The following is a 19,352-nucleotide window of genomic DNA, read 5'->3' on the forward strand; positions in this document are numbered from 1 at the left end:
TATTTTGGGGAAACAGGAACTCCAAGTGGTCCTTTTTCCTAAATCTTTGTCTAACTCACTTGTGGTGGCAGCGATACCATTCCAAGGACAAGGAAGAATTTCCTTGGGGAAGTTTTTAACCTAAGCTGGTAGAGATAAGCTTAGAGGGTCTTTCATGCGGATCCTCACACCTGTACCCTACAGTTCAGAGTCGGGAGGGAACCCTGACAAGCCCTCTAGGTTGAATTAGTACCTGCTAGGTACTAGGGAGGCTGCCTGGAAACGTATATGGTCTGGTCCTGGCCTTGCAGGTTGGGAGGATTTAACCCCTGTGTTCCACCTAGGGATGTAAATAGTGTGTGAGGGTTTTTTTTTTTTGATTTTTTTTTTAAAACAAACCGTGTAACCAATTAAAATTCTATCAGTTAAACGTTTGATGGGGGAACTAGGGTGTGTGGGGTACTGCAGCACTCCACGTTTTATATGGGGCCCCGCTGCCTGCTCCACACTCAGGATCCCCACCGCCAGCCCCACACCTTGGGCTCTGCTGCCGCCCAGCATCCTGGCATGGGCTATAACCGCTACACTTTCAGATAGCTCTGTAACAAAACCATCAGATGCCCAAATGCTTCAGCTGCAAGATAATCAATGATAATTAATAGAGGCTATCTTACCAGTATCTTCCACTTTAAAATGTACTACAACTGCCATGTCTGCTGAACAGTCAGTGTCAATTTCCAATATTTATCCAATTAGCAACAGTCTTCTCCAAACTCACCTCAAAGCGAAGCTCCTGTTGAAAATGGAAAAGTCGTTGATTTGTTCGTCGCTCTCTGGAGCATCACATGAAACCCAATGATCCTGCAATAACTGCCAAACCTGCACGGATTGCCTTCTGGTTAAATCCACGCCATAAACACATGCGGTTTCTTTCGCCTGTTGTCCAGATTGCTGCTTAATCAAAGCTTCTGCAACTTGCATCCATGTTTAGAAATAGAAGAACCTCCACGTGCCAGGGCTGAACCGAGACGTGCTGAACTGGATGAGCCAATAAAGCCAGCGCCGAAAAATACGCGTGAAACTGAGAAGAGTGTTATAATGATGCTTTTAGGTGAAGATTACACCACGCCTTGGAAAACTCGCAAAGAGTTGCTTGTGCATTCCAGAATTGTCTGTGCCTGCAGAACGTGTGTTTTTCAACACTGGCCTTATTGTTAATTGGCTGCGCACGAGACTGACACCAGAGCGTGTAAACATGTTAATGTTTCTTAACAAAAATCAGCAGTAGAGTTGAAATTCTAATCAGACTTTTTGTGTTTTTGGATGGCTCAGGGATATTTATGTAAAAAGTTGAACAAAAAAGTGGGTTTTATTTTTACACATAACACAGTTTGTTGTGTTTGTTCATAAAGGCACTTGACAAAGATAATATTTATGTGCGGTAGATTCAGTGTGATCCAGTGGCACTGGAACATTTTTAGTAGTGGGGGCGCTAAAAGCCAGCCCCCTCCTATTGTCCTTCCCACCTAGCTGGGGTTTGGAGCAGAGTTGTGTCTCCAGGAGGGAGGACATGGACAGAGGTAAGGGAGTGGAAGCTGGGACCACAACTAGGGGCAGGCAGGGGCCGGGAGTGCAGGATTAGATGTTTTATTGCAGTGATTTTTACTCACATCCATAGTATTAACTGCTTGCTATATATGGGGCGGGAAAACAAGGACATAGTGGTAGGACCATTTTCACCTTCCAAAAGAAGATTAACTAGAGATCACAAGATCAATTTCCATTACAAGATAAAGACTCTGGTCACTTGTGCTTTTTAGTTTCTCTAAAAACCCTGCAAGATAAGATCCCATAAACTTCTCCAGTAAGTAATATATCTGAATTGACTATATCTATCTGTCATAACATATAATGGATCCAGTAGGGCAGGCAACAGAGCCCCAGGCCTGGGCAGCAGCCAGGAGGGATCCTGGGAACGGGGCTGGCAGCAGAGCCCCAGGGCCAGCAGCTGGGATGCTGGGTGGCAGTAGAGTCAGAGGCGTGGTGGCAACAGAGCCCTGGGCACTGGGCGGCAGCTGGGATCCCGGATGCCTGGGGCCAACAACAGAACTGAAATGGATAAGCATCAAGCTAGTCAGTTAACCGGTTAAACTTTTACATCCCCAGTTCCACCCATGAGGAGCCAAGTTACTCGGGCTGTTCAAGAGTGGATATCGCTCTGGTGGCTATAGCAGAGTTCGGATACTAGATCAGATTTTCAATCTTTTAAAATGAAGTGACCCACCTTGCAGTAAATGCTACTAGATTGAATGATGACCAGCACAGGTAAAGAATTAGACTTCAGAAGGAAACTATCAGGAGGTTCCACATTCAGATAATTTGAATGAATCAGACATTTAAATGTGTAAGTATAAAGAATAATGGGCCATATTCTGCTGTCAATTATACTGGGAATAAATATAGAACAACTCCATTGATAACAGAGGAGTTACTTCAGGTTTAGTCCAGTGTAACTGACAGTTTGGCCCAATGTATCCAGTCATTCCACTGGCTCTCATTTTATATCTGACATTTTATACCTGAGAGTGAGAATGAGCCAACTGAGAAGTGTTCAGCTCTGAATAGACACATATTATAATGACTGGAAATAAGAGTTCTAGTGGAAAACTACTGACCCACAGACTGAAGTGAACAAGAGGACTATGGAGCCATTACCTTAGTAACAAAGATGCAGTGTTTGTAGTCGAAAATGAAGTTGGATGGGTTTGGGGTTTTATTTTATTGTAGTGAAGGAAAGTGTGTAGGCTTTGTTGTGTACTAAATCCAGTTCCCATAATTCCCTGCAGGAGTCACTTTTCAGTCTTGTTGTACAGTATGTACCAGTGTTCATAGACCTTTGCCTAATGTCATGTCTTAAAGAACACACAGAGATTCATGACTGACATTACCAGTTCCAGTATGAACTGAATGCAACCTTATGTTTTATTTTAGAATTTTATTTTGTTTTAATTGCAAAACACAATTATGGTTGATGATCTCATTCTAAAATTCAGTGGAATATAAAACAGCTGCAGCATTTATGGCCTGGAGAGGGAAGAACATCTTTGCCAGCAGGCTGGCTAACCTAGTGAGGAGGGCTTTAAACTAGGTTCACCGGGGGAAGGAGACCAAAGCCCTGAGGTAAGTGGGAAAGCGGGATACCGGGAGGAAGCACAGGCAGGAATGTCTGTGAGGGGAGGGCTCCTGCCTCATACTGGGAATGAGGGGCGATCAACAGGTTATCTCAAGTGCTTATATACAAATGCACAAAGCCTTGGAAACAAGCAGGGAGAACTGGAGGTCCTGGTGATGTCAAGGAATTATGACGTGATTGGAATAACAGAGACTTGGTGGGATAACTCACATGACTGGAGTACAGTCATGGATGGTTATAAACTGTTCAGGAAGGACAGGCAGGGCAGAAAAGGTGGGGGAGTAGCACTGTATGTAAGGGAGCAGTATGACTGCTCAGAGCTCCGGTACGAAACTGTGGAAAAACCTGAGTGTCTCTGGATTAAGTTTAGAAGTGTGTGCAACAAGAGTGATGTCATGGTGGGAGTCTGCTATAGACCACCGGACCAGGGGGATGAGGTGGATGAGGCTTTCTTCCGGCAACTCACGGAAGCTACTAGATCGCATGCCCTGATTCTCATGGGTGACTTTAATTTTCCTGATATCTGCTGGGAGAGCAATACAGCGGTGCATAGACAATCCAGGAAGTTTTTGGAAAGCGTAGGGGACAATTTCCTGGTGCAAGTGCTAGGGGAGCCAACTAGGGGGAGCGCTTTTCTTGACCTGCTGCTCACAAACCGGGTAGAATTAGTGGGGGAAGCAAAAGTGGATGGGAATCTGGGAGGCAGTGACCATGAGTTGGTTGAGTTCAGGATCCTGACGCAGGGAAGAAAGGTAAGCAGCAGGATACGGACCCTGGACTTCAGGAAAGCAGACTTTGACTCCCTCAGGGAACAGATGGCCAGGATCCCCTGGGGGACTAACATGAAAGGGAAGGGAGTCCAGGAGAGCTGGCTGTATTTCAAGGAATCCCTGTTGAGGTTACAGGGACAAACCATCCCGATGAGTCGAAAGAATAGTAAATATGGCAGGCGACCAGCTTGGCTTAATGGTGAAATCCTAGCGGATCTTAAACATAAAAAAGAAGCTTACAAGAAGTGGAAGCTTGGACATATGACCAGGGAAGAGTATAAAAATATTGCTCGGGCATGTAGGAAAGATATCAGGAGGGCCAAATCGCACCTGGAGCTGCAGCTAGCAAGAGATGTCAAGAGTAACAAGAAGGGTTTCTTCAGGTATGTTGGCAACAAGAAGAAAGCCAAGGAAAGTGTGGGCCCCTTACTGAATGAGGGAGGCAAGCTAGTGACAGAGGATGTGGAAAAAGCTAATGTACTCAATGCTTTTTTTGCCTCTGTTTTCACTAACAAGGTCAGCTCCCAGACTGCTGTGCTGGGCAACACAAAATGGGGAAGAGATGGCCAGCCCTCTGTAGAGATAGAGGTGGTTAGGGACTATTTAGAAAAGCTGGACGTGCACAAGTCCATGGGGCCGGACGAATTGCATCCGAGAGTGCTGAAGGAATTGGCGGCTGTGATTGCAGAGCCCTTGGCCATTATCTTTGAAAACTCGTGGCGAACGGGGGAAGTCCCGGATGACTGGAAAAAGGCTAATGTAGTGCCCATCTTTAAAAAAGGGAAGAAGGAGGATCCTGGGAACTACAGGCCGGTCAGCCTCACCTCAGTCCCTGGAAAAATCATGGAGCAGGTCCTCAAAGAATCAATCCTGAAGCACTTAGAGGAGAGGAAAGTGATCAGGAACAGTCAGCATGGATTCACCAAGGGAAGGTCATGCCTGACTAATCTAATCGCCTTTTATGATGAGATTACTGGTTCTGTGGATGAAGGGAAAGCAGTGGATGTATTGTTTCTTGACTTTAGCAAAGCTTTTGACACGGTCTCCCACAGCATTCTTGTCAGCAAGTTAAGGAAGTATGGGCTGGATGAATGCACTATAAGGTGGGTAGAAAGCTGGCTAGATTGTCGGGCTCAACGGGTAGTGATCAATGGCTCCATGTCTAGTTGGCAGCCGGTGTCAAGTGGAGTGCCCCAGGGGTCGGTCCTGGGGCCCGTTTTGTTCAATATCTTCATAAATGATCTGGAGGATGGTGTGGATTGCACTCTCAGCAAATTTGCGGATGATACTAAACTGGGAGGAGTGGTAGATACGCTGGAGGGGAGGGATAGGATACAGAAGGACCTAGACAAATTGGAGGATTGGGCCAAAAGAAATCTAATGAGGTTCAATAAGGATAAATGCAGGGTCCTGCACTTAGGATGGAAGAATCCAATGCACCGCTACAGACTAGGGACCGAATGGCTCGGCAGCAGTTCTGCGGAAAAGGACCTAGGGGTGACAGTGGACGAGAAGCTGGATATGAGTCAGCAGTGTGCCCTTGTTGCCAAGAAGGCCAATGGCATTTTGGGTTGTATAAGTAGGGGCATAGCGAGCAGATCGAGGGACGTGATCGTTCCCCTCTATTCGACACTGGTGAGGCCTCATCTGGAGTACTGTGTCCAGTTTTGGGCCCCACACTACAGGAAGGATGTGGATAAATTGGAAAGAGTACAACGAAGGGCAACAAAAATGATTAGGGGTCTAGAGCACATGACTTACGAGGAGAGGCTGAGGGAGCTGGGATTGTTTAGTCTGCAGAAGAGAAGAATGAGGGGGGATTTGATAGCTGCTTTCAACTACCTGAAAGGGGGTTTCAAAGAGGATGGCTCTAGACTGTTCTCAATGGTAGCAGATGACAGAACGAGGAGTAATGGTCTCAAGTTGCAATGGGGGAGGTTTAGATTGGATATTAGGAAAAACTTTTTCACTAAGAGGGTGGTGAAACACTGGAATGCGTTACCTAGGGAGGTGGTAGAATCTCCTTCCTTAGAGGTTTTTAAGGTCAGGCTTGACAAAGCCCTAGCTGGGATGATTTAACTGGGACTTGGTCCTGCTTTGAGCAGGGGGTTGGACTAGATGACCTTCTGGGGTCCCTTCCAACCCTGATATTCTATGATTCTATGATTCTATGATTCTATGGACAAATTGGCCAGATTTGCAAAACTAGAAACTGCTTTCCAACCTAGGATTCTAAATTACAGTTAATTTGCATAGAAAAAGACATGCATGCATGGAGTTAGAGGGTGAAAAGAAAAGATAGCCTTTCTCTTTGGTCAAGAATCCCTCTTATGAAATACAGGCTAGGAAAGTAGGAGGCAAATTTTGCACTTGCATGCCTGCTCATAAACTCCAATGAGCTCAATGGCAGTTACATATATGCATGCACACAATTAAGGGCAAAAATTGGCATGTCGGATTATAGGAAACCAGCCTTTCCACAACATACGTTAAAGCCTAACTGTGAAAAGTTTAATGTACCATAAAAAACCTTCCTTCTTTCTAACAGAAGAAGACTCTCATCCTATTAGTAGGTGATTAGTGAATTTGAGTGTCTGAAGCACACTTACGTATGCACCAATCTACTAATGCAATCCCTGTCGTGACTTGTTGCTATTACAGTAGTGTTTATTGATTTTACATTTCATTTTTTAAATAAACCACCATTTTAGTGGGCTTTATGCAATATATGCTTCCAGTCTGAAAAGTTAGTTCCTTGTCAAATAGGAGGGAACAGGTATGAACACCACTTATTTACTAAAAAAAGAAAAAGAGTACTTGTGGCACCTTAGAGACTAACAAATTTATTTGAGCATAAGCTTTCGTGAGCTACAGCTTGTGCCACAAGTACTCCTTTTCTTTTTGCAGATACAGACTAACATGGCTGTTACTCTGAAACCACCACTTATTTACTGTTTTGAACATATTCATCAGTTTTTTCTAACTCTTTCATTTTGATGTTCTATGGACTATTTTGGATTTGTCTCCCTGCCCTTATTCCCAGACGTCCAGCTGGCATTTAAGCAGCAGTTTATCTTCCAGCAGTAAATTTTAACTCAGTCTTTTATAAAGTTTAACGTCTGAATATTGAGCATCTCCTGGGTTAGCTTTTTCACTAGAAAATTAGTTAAAAGCAACTGAAAGGGCAACACACTTGAGGTAAGTGCTTTGTGGGAAGGGGCAGTGTCAAATGGTAACCTCTTTCACCTCCTCACCATAAGCTGCCTCAGTGCTTACAAATTACAAATCACAGTTTGCAGAAATAATATTTCACTAGTGCCATCCATGCTGCAAAGCTTCTTTCTGCAGGTGATTTGTGGAAATCATCTATCTTTGCATATGATGTCTTTGAAAATTTTGTAAATCTTTTCTCTCTGATTTTGCATGGTGAGGAAACAACCAAGAGCGGTTGAATATTGCTTACAGCTCTATGGCAACCAAACAAGAAGTGCCCCTTGTGAAAGCCACAAGTGGAGAGGGCACTCAAATATCCTATCATTTGGACTAAAAAAATGTTCTCTTGTCAGGGTGGAAACCTGAAGGGCAGTTTGTGCTCTTCCTCCATTTCAGTTCTTTTGAGGACGGTAATTCCTGTTTAGTCACCAGGGAATTCAGTGCTGTTAAGGCCCTAAGGATATTAATGGCAATGACACTGCAACAAAATGTCTGTGGGGAGAAGTGCTCAATTTAACTCTTGAAGAATCTGCTTCTGCCTCAACCCTACCCCGTTTCCCAATAGATTTGACAGCAGATGTAACAAGGAGGCTAAACTTGCCAGAATTTCCCATAATAGTTCAGTAACCCTAGCTGCTTCCTTGGTGCAGTCACTGATGTCATGTCAGACGCTTCCAAAATTGCTGGAATTTTTTCTGGCATTGACTTGATACCTTCCTTTGATTGCTGGTGCCTGAAATAAGTCAGACTCCCACAAGAATGTGCACTTGTTCTTCTGCGGTCTACCCTTACTTTCAGAATGCATTCCAGCATCTTCTTGGAGGCTTCCAGGTGTTCCTTGTCATTTTAGCTTCTGATGATGATGCCATCAAAGTAGATGGCTGTATGGATTAACCTTTGTTATCTTTTCAAATGCATTTATATGATTCTGAGAGGTTGTCTGGAATAAATAGACCTTTATGTCTGTGCTTAATTGTCGTAAATTTCCTCAAGTGTTTGTCCAATTTTACTTACAACTGTTCATAGTTCAGCTCAAACTGGAATGGGAAACAGCGTTAATCCGGGGAAGTGACACTGTGTTAATTAAGAAATGGGACTAGAGCAAAGTGCATTAACAAACTATTAATGCACATCAGCTGAGTCCATACAATTAATATCCAGTAAACTAGTGTTGGTTGGTTTTCAGCCCCACTTGCCACAAACTAAATGTTTGTGTGGACACACCTGTAATGAAACTTGTACACTGCCTGTTTGTAGTCCTCACAAAGTGTCACCTGCAAATTCTCTTTATACAAGGAAGCCTTCCATTACCAATCTGTGAATTTCTGTTTCCCTCTTTGTCCACAAAGAAGACAGGACCAACATCTCCTTAAAAAAAATCCAAGGACTGCACCAGAATCCAGATGACTTTTGAAAAGGCTTTGGACCTTGAATGGTCCAAAATTTGTTCTTAAAACAGGCTCTAGGACTGACTTTGCTGTAGGTTGCTTGGTCTATCTTTATCTGATAAACTAACTCTTTCAGATCATGTCTCACGTTTCTAACCATGCCCCGTAAAGAAATGCATCCTGATTATAATAGGATGTGTCTTTATCTATTTCAATTGAAGTGTTCCTTGTCAACTTGGTGTTACATTATTTGTGGGTGAGAAGTCCATACAAATGAGCAGTTGACTGCTGAAATAAATGTAGTAACTAAGTGAGCAACTTTATTAAAAGAAATTAGCTCAGTGTTTCAGAAGAAGTGGGTGTCTTCAGGAGAGATTTAAATGAGGAGCAACATTGCTGGCTTTGTGGGGTAGCTCAGGAGAGGGTCATTTGTTCATGGTGGGAGGATGGATGAAAGTGTGCTGACAGTAGTGGGAGAAGTGGGCAAATGGGAAAACAAGGCCAGCATCATTAGTAGAGCAGAAGGCCCGATGTAGTAAGAGATAAACACAGATGAGTTTGGTAATTTTTGTTACACACGTGATTCAGAGAGAACTGGAAATGCCTCAGTATGTAATGCTAGCAAGGGCTTGTTGCTACTTTTGAGGATTCCATCTTCCAAATCCAAAACCACATACTTTCCAACTATCCTGAGGTCATGCTCACATGGTTATTTTACTACAGCTCCTGGAGACGAAGGGTGGGTGTTTTTTTTGTTTTGTTCCATTTTTTTCAAAAACACTCAGCACTGCCCTAATTCTGCTCTCATTGACGATGATGATCGAACTCCCATTGATTTCTGTAGGAGCAGTTAGGCCAATGCTGAATGCATTGGAAAAGCCCACACAAAATGTGTGTACAAACATTTTGTAATATGGTTCAGTCAAGATTTTCCAAGGAGTACAGCACATGCCTGACCTCAACAAACAAAGCCAAATTTGCTTCTCTGATCCAGAAAAGAACAGCTAAATACCACTGCTGTTTAATGTCTAAATAAGTCTTCATTTGACATCAAGACCCTTTTTTTACATTATCATTTGATTTGAATGGAAGCAGCTTTACAGTTTTTTGTAGACTACTTCCAACTGCTGTGTAGACTTGTCTTTTGACAGTATCTTTCATAGAGATGTGATTTAACTATTTCTGATTTGTCCTTTGGTTTGAGATTAATGTGCAGGTGTTATATGATCTTGCTTAAGAAGAATTTAGCATGGCTATTCTAAAGACATACTTGCTCATCTGTACTGGTACCAATGCAGTATTCACTGTGGTTAGGACTCTTCATAGTTCTGATTAAACTATCAGAAAATAAGCAAACTGTACATACTTTGATATTTAAAATTTGTTTTCTGAAATAAATTTTTTTTAAAGTAAACTCCCAGGGAGCACTTTTCAAAATGACCTGTCCATTTGGATCACAGTATTACTTATGCAGGTTTTGGGGTGTTCAGTGAGTAATTGCAACGCTTCACTTGTTCCAAAACCTAGATTTATATACAGAGTCTGGTAGCTAAATGTCTTAATGCAAAAATCTGAACTTGCAAAAAAGTCTGTGCCAAAACTTGCACAACTAAAGCTGCAGGAGCAAACTTTGCAGCACATGAAAGCTTGGCCTAGGGAGCCCAGGACTTTCCTGGGTTTGGAGGTGTGTAGTGAGCCTAGAACTGTATTAAGAGGGATTCAGATTATGGTGGGAGGGTTGGCGCACTCTGAGGAGGTTGGTATATCTGCAGATCGCTTCTGACCATGCATTTTTCCCTCCCTTCCATGGTCTCCACTGATATTGGAGTGTTCCAAAGTGAAGCTCAAATAACCTTTTTTCTTGTTTTAGGTTATGCGCTTTGTTTTTGGTTCTGTGCACTGGATCTCTGTATGAGGATACTAGTGATATAAGTTTCATGTGTCTTCTGTGTGTGTGTTCTATAGGTGTGGCCAAAAAAGCAAACAACCTTCTAATGCTTGTTTGCAAGCCATTCAGTTTTTTTAGGGTGCTGTCTTGAGAACCCCATGTTCAAATCACTTTAGACTTTGTTCACAGACTCTACTCCAGTCCTTGACTTGGCCTACCAATTTTAATCTCACTTTTGTTTTGACGGGCTTTAAGGAGCATGCAAAAGTCAGCTGCATCCTTAACTATGAAATCTTTTTATTTTATATGGAAACAGCAACATTTGCAAGTTAATAGAAAAGTCTGAAATCCCTTTGAGGGCTTCAGAAGATGCAGAGTGTACCTTTGCTATACCTCCTGTGGAAAAGAAAAGAAGGGGCACTTGTTCACAATGGTTTGGTTTTGAGGTCTCTGCATTTGTATTCTGGTGAATTCTTGAGTTTACCTTTGTGTATCAGGTACACACATCTTCTGTGTAACATCCTAATACCGTGGATGGTTGTCCGCTGTCTTTGCTGGAGCAAGAAACCAGGCAGTTCGATGGTGGGATCATCTATGAGATGCTTGTTTGTTAGAGCCTGCTCATTGAATATGCCGGGTGTCTTCTGGGTTGAAGTTGGATGGCAAGAGCTACTCCAGCTGCCCAGACTGGGTGGTGGGACCTAAGATGAGTGCGAGGCATGTCAACAAGGTCATCATGGAACAGGAGCTTTTGGTTAATGAAAGGCTTCTTGTACTCTCACAACATAGCCATCTCTTGCAAGATGGTTGGAGGAAGGATGTTTGCGAAAACTGGAAGCCCAGGCACCAGAGTGGACTTCAGTGTGCCAGTTACAAGTCTCAATGCCACATTTAACTTGAAGAGGTCCATATGTGAGCTCCTTTTCCAAACAAGTGTGCACTCCTTGGCTGTGGAATAAACTAAAGCCAGCATTGCCATTTATAGCATTTGAGCATCACAATCCCAGCATAGAACCTGCTAGCTTTTGGATGATATTGATACAAGTCATCTTTATGGCTCACCTGCTTCAGATGTTGTTGATAGGTAAGGCTGCCATCAAGAGTGACTCCTTGATAGCAGTGGTTAGAATCATGGGTGATAGCCTTGCTGCAGACGTTTAAGTAAGCATCCTCTTCGCTTCAGAACTGCAGAAATGGAAAGCTGATGACACGGTTTTTGATGGATTGGGTTTGAGCTGCCAGTTTTCTGTCCTCTTCAGATCAACATTAAGGATGTCTTCGACTACCTTGAGTGTTGCAGTCTACATCATTAGCGCCAGGCTGTCAGAATAAATGAACTTACAGCATGTCATTTATGGGAACATCATTTATAAAGGGATGGTGCTAGTAGTGATCTCTGTGGGAGGCCATTGTGCAGACTCAGCTTTTTGCTGACCTGACTTCTGAGAGACAGTGTCATAAGCTGATGACAAGTCACTAGAAGCTGTGGTTGTTTTAAGCTTCTGCTGGAAACTAGCTTCAGAATGTGTAGTCAGTGCAACCACTTGGTCACAGCAGCTTCACCCTGCCCTAAAACCTGCCTGTTCTGGGGGGATTGCAGTCTCCAGAATGGAGGTAAGCCTTGCCAGGATCACCTACTCCAATAATATGTATGTTGTACAGAGGAGATGTACAGAGTGGAAGCTTTTGGGGCCCTCAGGCAGCTTTCCAGGTTTTAAAATGGCCATTACCTTTGATTCCAAGTTGTTGGGAGTTTGCTGGTGTTGATGACTTCTGTGATGAGTGCTGCCGTCCATTCGTGTCCTCTCAGCCCAAAATATTTAAGGAAGTCCAGAAGGATGCCACCACTGCCAGCTGCTTCTCCTGTTTGGTAGCAAAGAGGGCAGCATCAATCTTGAGTCTTGTGAAGTAATGATGAAGGGAAACTTTTTGTGCAGGATTCCTTAAGAGCGGTTTTCACCTCTCTTTTTGTCATCTTTGAATTTCTTAGCCAGAGGCTGGCGATGCTGTCAGCAGTGACTTGTGGTGCTTTTGTGTGTCATGGTGCTGCTCCACCTAGGTGCACAGAAGGGCCCATGCACAATGGCTTTAATGTCTGAAGTCTGTGGCCTCCGCCATTTCCATCCATCATTGTTGTCTTGTAGAGTGCAGTGATTGAAGGAGAGCAGTGGCTAAATCCAGGTCACCAGTAGCTTCATGATCCCTTAGGAATGTTTTGCTCTTTGGCCTCCAGTGGGGAATACAGAGGCTCCTGTAACCATGGAGGAGCTTAGGGAGTGATGGTGGCAACCTTCATGTGGTCTTCCCTGTTAAGTACACTTTAACCGATGTGTCCAATGTAATGCCACCACTTTAGAGATGGAAGATCATTCATCGACCTCCTGGTCAAAATAGAAACTATTCCAAGAAAGGCTCTTTTCAGAGCGTTGGGGGGCTTATTCCTTCACCCACTTATTTCCCTGGTCCTTCTCGCGTGAACAGAGAGCAACAATACCCAAAGTCCAAAGGTGCAAACAATTCAATGTTTATTGGGGTGAACTTCCAGCAAGCATGATTCCAGTTTCCTTCCTTAGTGTCCCCCTTCCCAGCTCTGACACCACAGAGCCTTATCTGTGTCCCTGTTCCCATTCCTCCTCTTAGCAAAACATGATTCCAATTCCTGCACCCCCATTCCCTGTTCCCATTTCCCTCCCCAACTTCCTGATTGACTGCAGATTATATAGTAAAACTTGAGTTCTGCTTAGCTATACCTTAACCAATAATTTTACTGAAATTTAACTAACCAATCCTAACATATTGTAACATGATTATTTAACCAATTATATCCCACCACCTTAATTAGTTTACACCCAGCAAAATTAATTATACAGCAGACAGAAACAATCACAACCATACAGAGACCATGCAAATAAACAATAGCAAAGTGGGAACTATAATGACAAAACAATACAGAAGTGAGGATTTCACATCCCAGCTATTGATAAGTGAGTTCTTGCCAGACAGGATGCTATCAAACTAAGTTTCCTTTTACATTTTCCAGGCACTTTCCTTTCCCTGGAGGTGATAGGCATTATCAGGACAGGATTGTATTCCTAACAGCCCAATAGCACCTTATTTCAATGTGACTAGTTTGGAATGTGAGGAGGTGACTGGTTGCTTCCCAGTTTATGGCTGCCTCTGCTGCTTAGCCAAAGATCTTAGCCTAAGAACAGGGCCTCAGACTGTCACGGTAAGAGAAGGCCCTTATACCAGCAGACGGTGATTTTGATTCTTTCTTTTATACCTCTATAACTAGTTAAGTGATAAGAATACACCTAAATTCTTAGAGTATAGGCTTTACAGACAGGCCTGAATATCTGTATCCTAACACAGCGCCACACTGATCAACTAATAGGTCCTTTGATTTGTCTGTGCCAACAATGTAGAAGGCCTATCTCGTTCAAAGGCTGATGTCATTGCGAGGCTGCTGATGGACAATAACATCAACATCCTGGCGCCACAAGAAACACACATTGCGGAAGAAGACTCAGCACACTCAAGACACCATGAGGCATCTTTCCCTCCAAACAAAACTATCCAAAATGGCATGACCACCTAAAAGACATAGCCAAAGCATTGCCAATAACGGACAACCGTTTCACGATTGGTATCGTAGCTGGGGAGCCGACAATATATAATGTGTATAAGTTGCCCAGCTGGCAGTGGCCCTTACCAGACCTACCAAAATCACAACATTCATCTGTGTACCTTTGGTGATTTCAACAGTCACCATACAACATGGGGCTATTCAATGAATGATGTTTCACGTGAACAGTTTGCTGAGTGGGCATTGGCATAGGATCAGTACCTGCTGTTTGATGCAAAGCAAAAAGGTACCTTCCGCTCAGCCTGATGGAAGAATGAAAACGCATCCGACCTATGTTTTGTGTCCACAGACTCCAGCGGATCACTGCTTATTGCATCTTGAGCTGTCCTGGACCCTTTCCCGCACAGTCAGCACAGGCCAGTGGTGGTACACATCAGTCTCAAGCTCCCTCTTGTTACCAGCATACCAATTCCACACTAGAACCTGAGATGGGTTGGTGTGGTTTGTTTGTTTGTTTGTTTTTTTTTTTTTTACAGTGGTGGAGAGACCCATCAATAGAATGCCACCAACGCCTGAAAATGTTGACTGGTTCACGCGGCTTATTATTAAAGCTGCAAAGAAGAGCTATGGAATGATAAGTCATTCCATAATAAACCAAATAGCAAAACAAACTTGGTCAGGGTACCCATCTAGACTGATGGACAGCTGTGTTCCCTCAATTCCCCAACTTGGGGTGCCTTTTATGCTGCTTTGCTGTGAGAACAACTACTCCTGGTCTGCTCAGACACAGCCTACAGCATGTAAATAACTCCCAGCTACAGTGTACAAGTGCTATAGCCAACCATGAATTACACTGCAGAGCAACACCAGCAAATTCTCCAGTCCCAGAATTCCCCCATAAATGTATGTCTTGTACCTCCCAGTGCCTGCCTGGACAATACAAACTCAAAGTCTGTCATTTGTTAATAGAATATGATCTGCACAAATCTTGTTATCCCAAATGGAGCTTCCCAAAACACTTCAATCCAAATGCATTGGTTTAGAGAAAACAACAAAGCAAACTTATTAACTACAGAAAGATAGATTTTAAGTGACTATAAGTATTGAGGCATATAAGTCAGAATTGGTTGCAAGAAAATAAAAAGTAAAATTAGGACTATTGATTGATCACAGTTAACTCACACGATTAACTAAAAAATATTAACCGTGATTTTAAAAAATTAATTGCATTGTTAAACAATAGAATACCAACCGAAATGTATTAAATATTTTTGGGTGTTTTTCTACATTTTAAAATATATATATTTCAATTACAACACAGAATAAAAAGTGTACAGTGCTCACGTATTATTATTTTTTATTATAAATATTTGCACTGTAAAAATGATAAACAAAAGAAATAGTATTTTTCAACTCACCTCATACAAGTACTGTAGTATGATCTCTTTATCGTGAAAATGCAACTTACAAATGTAGAATTTTTTTATTACATAACTGCACTCAAAACCAAAACAATGTAAAACTTTAGTGCCTACAAGTCCACTCTGTACTACTACTTGTTCATCCAATCACTAAGACAAACAAGTTTGTTTACATTTATGGGAAATTCTGCTGCCCTCTTCTTATTTACAATGTCACCTGAAAGTGAGTACAGGCATTGGTGTGGCACTTTTGTAGCTGGCATTGCAAGGTATTTACATGCCAGATATGCTAAACATTCATATGCCCTTTAATGCTTCGACACATCATGCCAGAGGACGTGTTCCATGCTGATGACACTCATTTAAAAAAATAACATGTTAATTAAATTTGTGACTGAACTCTTTGTGAGAGAATTGTATGTCTCCTGCTCTATTTTACCCATGCTCTGCCATATATTTCATGTTATAGCAGTCTCGGATGACGACCCACCCTGTGTTGTTCATTTTAAGAACACTTTCACTGCAGATATGACATATGCAAAGAAGGTACTAATGTGAGATTTCTAAAGTGAGTGAGTGCTACTGCACTCGACCCAAGGTTTAAGAATCTGAAGTGCCTTACAAAATATAAGAGGGACAAGGTGTGGAGCATGCTTTCAAAAGTCTTAAAAGAGCAACTCTCCAATGTGGAAACTACAAAACCCGAACCAGCAAAAAAGAAAATTTTCTGCTGGTACCTTAGAAGAAGATGTATATTACTTTATATACATGTTCTCTGTATCTATCTATCTATCTTCTTACTATATGTTCCATTCTATGCATCCGATGAAGTGGGCTGTAGCCCACAAAAGCTTATGCTCAAATAAATTTGTTAGTCTCTAAGGTGCCACAAGTACTCCTGTTCTTTTTACAGGCAATTTAGTCAGAGTGAAATTAACACCATGTCTACTGTAATTTTGTTTGCCCTCTGTGCTGTACCTGTCTCTTCCCAACAGAGCTCACTTCCTGGCAGTGCACCAAGTATGTCTTTTAATTTCTCTTTCAGTTTTGTTGGTACTTTTGTTGGTACTACCTATTGTTAGGACTCTGGAGGTGGTTTTCAGGGTAACTAATCTGTTAAAGGATCTTAACTTTAAGAGTGAGGGACTGGAGGTCAGATGCTCCTCTGGCTTGTATTCTATTCTTACATAGTCATATCTCTATTTTTCAATGAGATCACATTGTTGACTGAGGAGAAATAAAACAAAACAAAAAAATCCGTAAAATGTGACTAATAGTAAGCCTGAGACAAACTGTTCCTCTAATGCCTAAGCTTCATTTTTGCAATCCAAAGTAGAGAGGGCGTTTCTTCAGTATTTTTGCACTACACTTTGCTGTGCCTGTTTGCAGTGCACTGGTCAAATCGGAGAGGTGGCCTTCCACTTTAGGGACCAGCCAGCCCTGTTCTGATCTGGCCCTGCTGGGAAGAGGTCAGGTGATCCCTATAAAGGGCTGAAAGGGCTCCAGTGGAGGAGAGCTGCAGGAGAGAGGTTGGCTCCTGTGACTGGCCCTGAAGCAGAGAGAAGGGGACAGTATGAAAGGTCTCTGTTCATTGGGGATGGCTTTGTTTTGTGAGACGTTGGGTATTTTTTGTTTGATTTTAATAAATTGTCCTGAGGGAAGGGCCTACGGTTGCCCACCCTCCAGGATTATCCTGGAATTTCCAGGAATTAAAGATTAATCTTTAATTAAAGATAATGTCATGTGATGAAGCTACCAGGAATTTGTCCAACCAAAGTTGGCAACCCTAGAAGGGCCTGAAAGAGAGTTGGGCATGGCATTAATCCTTCCTGGGCTGTGGGAGGCTGGCCAGCAGCCTGACATCACTGTTCGTAATTCTCCTTAGCTGTACCATGGTCTTTTGCACTTTAAGAGTACATATGGATCTTGCCTAAGGAGCCATCTAGGAAGTAAATCACCAATGAATCCGCCTGGTAGCAGCTGTGCTTGTGAGCTCTCTTTTGACCATGCACCCCAGCGTCCAACCTTAACCTCCAAGTACAACTTTGTAGGAAGCTCTCAAGATGTCCCCAGAGCGACAGGGCTTCTGGGCATGGACCAGGACCAAGGTTAATCTCCTTCCCTCTGTATATACAGCAAGCATAATTTCACAGCCCTCTTTCCTTATCCTGTGTGAAGGATACACTTGGCTTTAACACTCTGTCCCTTCATTCTCTGCCATCAGTAACCCATGCCATCTCCTCTTTATCCCGTCCTCCTGTCTGCTTTCCCCTCTTGTATCACAAACAGAATGTGCTTATGCTCCTACATATAAAAGTTTCCCTTGCTGTCTCTTTTCCCAAACTACACACAAACAAAAATAATCAAAGATGGCTGTAATCCCACTTAATATTTTGGGAGCATTTTGATGAGAAGTTTTTTTCATGCTTGCATGTGATTTTTATATGAAAAATATCCATCCCTCTGATATCCTGTGAAATGTTGTGGGTGTAAAATCAGCTGGAACAGAAACACTTATATAAAACTTCCAAAAAAATCCTTAGTTTTGTACCACTAAAGCTATTTTATTTCAGGATACAGGTTACTAAATTTGAAAAGGAAATTCAGTGCTGGATTAGACCAAGGCACTGTAGTTTTGGCTGTAAGATTTGTTATAAGCAGTGAATTCACAAAAAACACAGTCTGTGGGCGTCAATCTGTGCTAATTCATTTCTGCGTAAAGTTTTCAAACTATAATATTCTATGCAGTATTTTGGGGAAGGGGGGTGGTTATTTTACACGTAATGTTAATCATTGTCCCTATACTTATGCTCTCAAACAAAAAATGGAAAATTAAAAGGAAATCAAATTTACAAACTAAAATAAAAAGAAAAGGAGGACTTGTGGCACCTTAGAGACTAACAAATTTATTTAAGCATAAGCTTTCATGAGCTACAGCTCTCTTCATCAGATACATTGAGGTTCATTAAGGGGCAAAAAAATTGATCTTCGTCCACTCAGCTAGTTTCGTTTACATTTCTTGAGCATGAAATGTAAATAGATTTACTGGTGCATTTTGGCAGCAGTTCCTTGACACACATCAGTAGTGCTTGAATAACAGAGTGAATGTAGTGTATATGAATTAAAGACTTTTTTCCATCCCCCCTCTTCATTTTCCTTGTCTTCGGCAAATGATTTTTTTAAAATTTTCTTTACACCAAACAATGTGACTTCTGAGGAAAAATTGGAGTTTTGTCAATGGCCTTGCTGGAACCAAGGGTTCCAGACATTTTTCCCCCATGAGAACAAACTTTGCTTTCTTACTCTGTGTTGATCTTGACCAATAAAATATTCAAATTGACTTTGCAGTTGTATTTGTCATGATTTGCTTCAATTAAAAATACATAAATCCTGGCCTTGTTTTTTCATATCACTCGTATGTGGAATGGGTTAACACAGTTACAGTCATAATTACCAGCATGACAGATTCTAAGGACTAGTTTACACTAGATGGGCTGCAGCAGTGCAGCTGCACCACTGTGCGTGTATAGTGAAGATGCTCTAAGATGATGGGAGAGAGCTCTCCTGTCGACTTAATTACTCCACCTCTGTGAGTGGTAGTAGCTATGTCAGCGGTAGAAGCTCTGCTGCCAACACAGTGCTATCTATACCAGTGCTTCGGTTGGTGCAACTTGCATTGCTCAGCGGTGTGGATTGTTCACACCCCTGAGTGATGTAAATTATACCAAAGTAAGTGGTAGTGTAGCCAAGCCCTAAAACCCTTCATGGGGATGCAAAGCTCTTCTATTGAGTATCCTGATGTTAGATGCTTGAACCTTGTATGGTGATGTGGGGCTATTTTTGCCGAGACACTGAAGTTAGATCAAATCTATCCAATGAGCTCCAAGCAAGGAGTTCTATGTAGAAGCACTGGG

General features: G+C 42.4%; 1 protein-coding gene and 1 long non-coding RNA gene across 4 annotated transcripts in view; both read left to right on the plus strand.

The window, feature by feature from the left end:
- Positions 1–19,352, plus strand: part of LOC119850600 (tubulin polymerization promoting protein) — a 109,477-nt gene that overhangs the window by 56,377 nt on the left and 33,748 nt on the right. The gene's annotated exons all lie outside the window — the stretch shown is intronic.
- Positions 1,215–6,792, plus strand: LOC122458856. Its single transcript, XR_006279140.1, has 3 exons — positions 1,215–1,345; positions 5,792–5,794; positions 6,755–6,792. It is a non-coding gene; the product is annotated as an uncharacterized LOC122458856 (long non-coding RNA).

This window comes from Dermochelys coriacea, chromosome 2, assembly GCF_009764565.3.
Source record: "Dermochelys coriacea isolate rDerCor1 chromosome 2, rDerCor1.pri.v4, whole genome shotgun sequence".
NCBI classification, from domain to species: Eukaryota; Metazoa; Chordata; order Testudines; family Dermochelyidae; genus Dermochelys; species Dermochelys coriacea.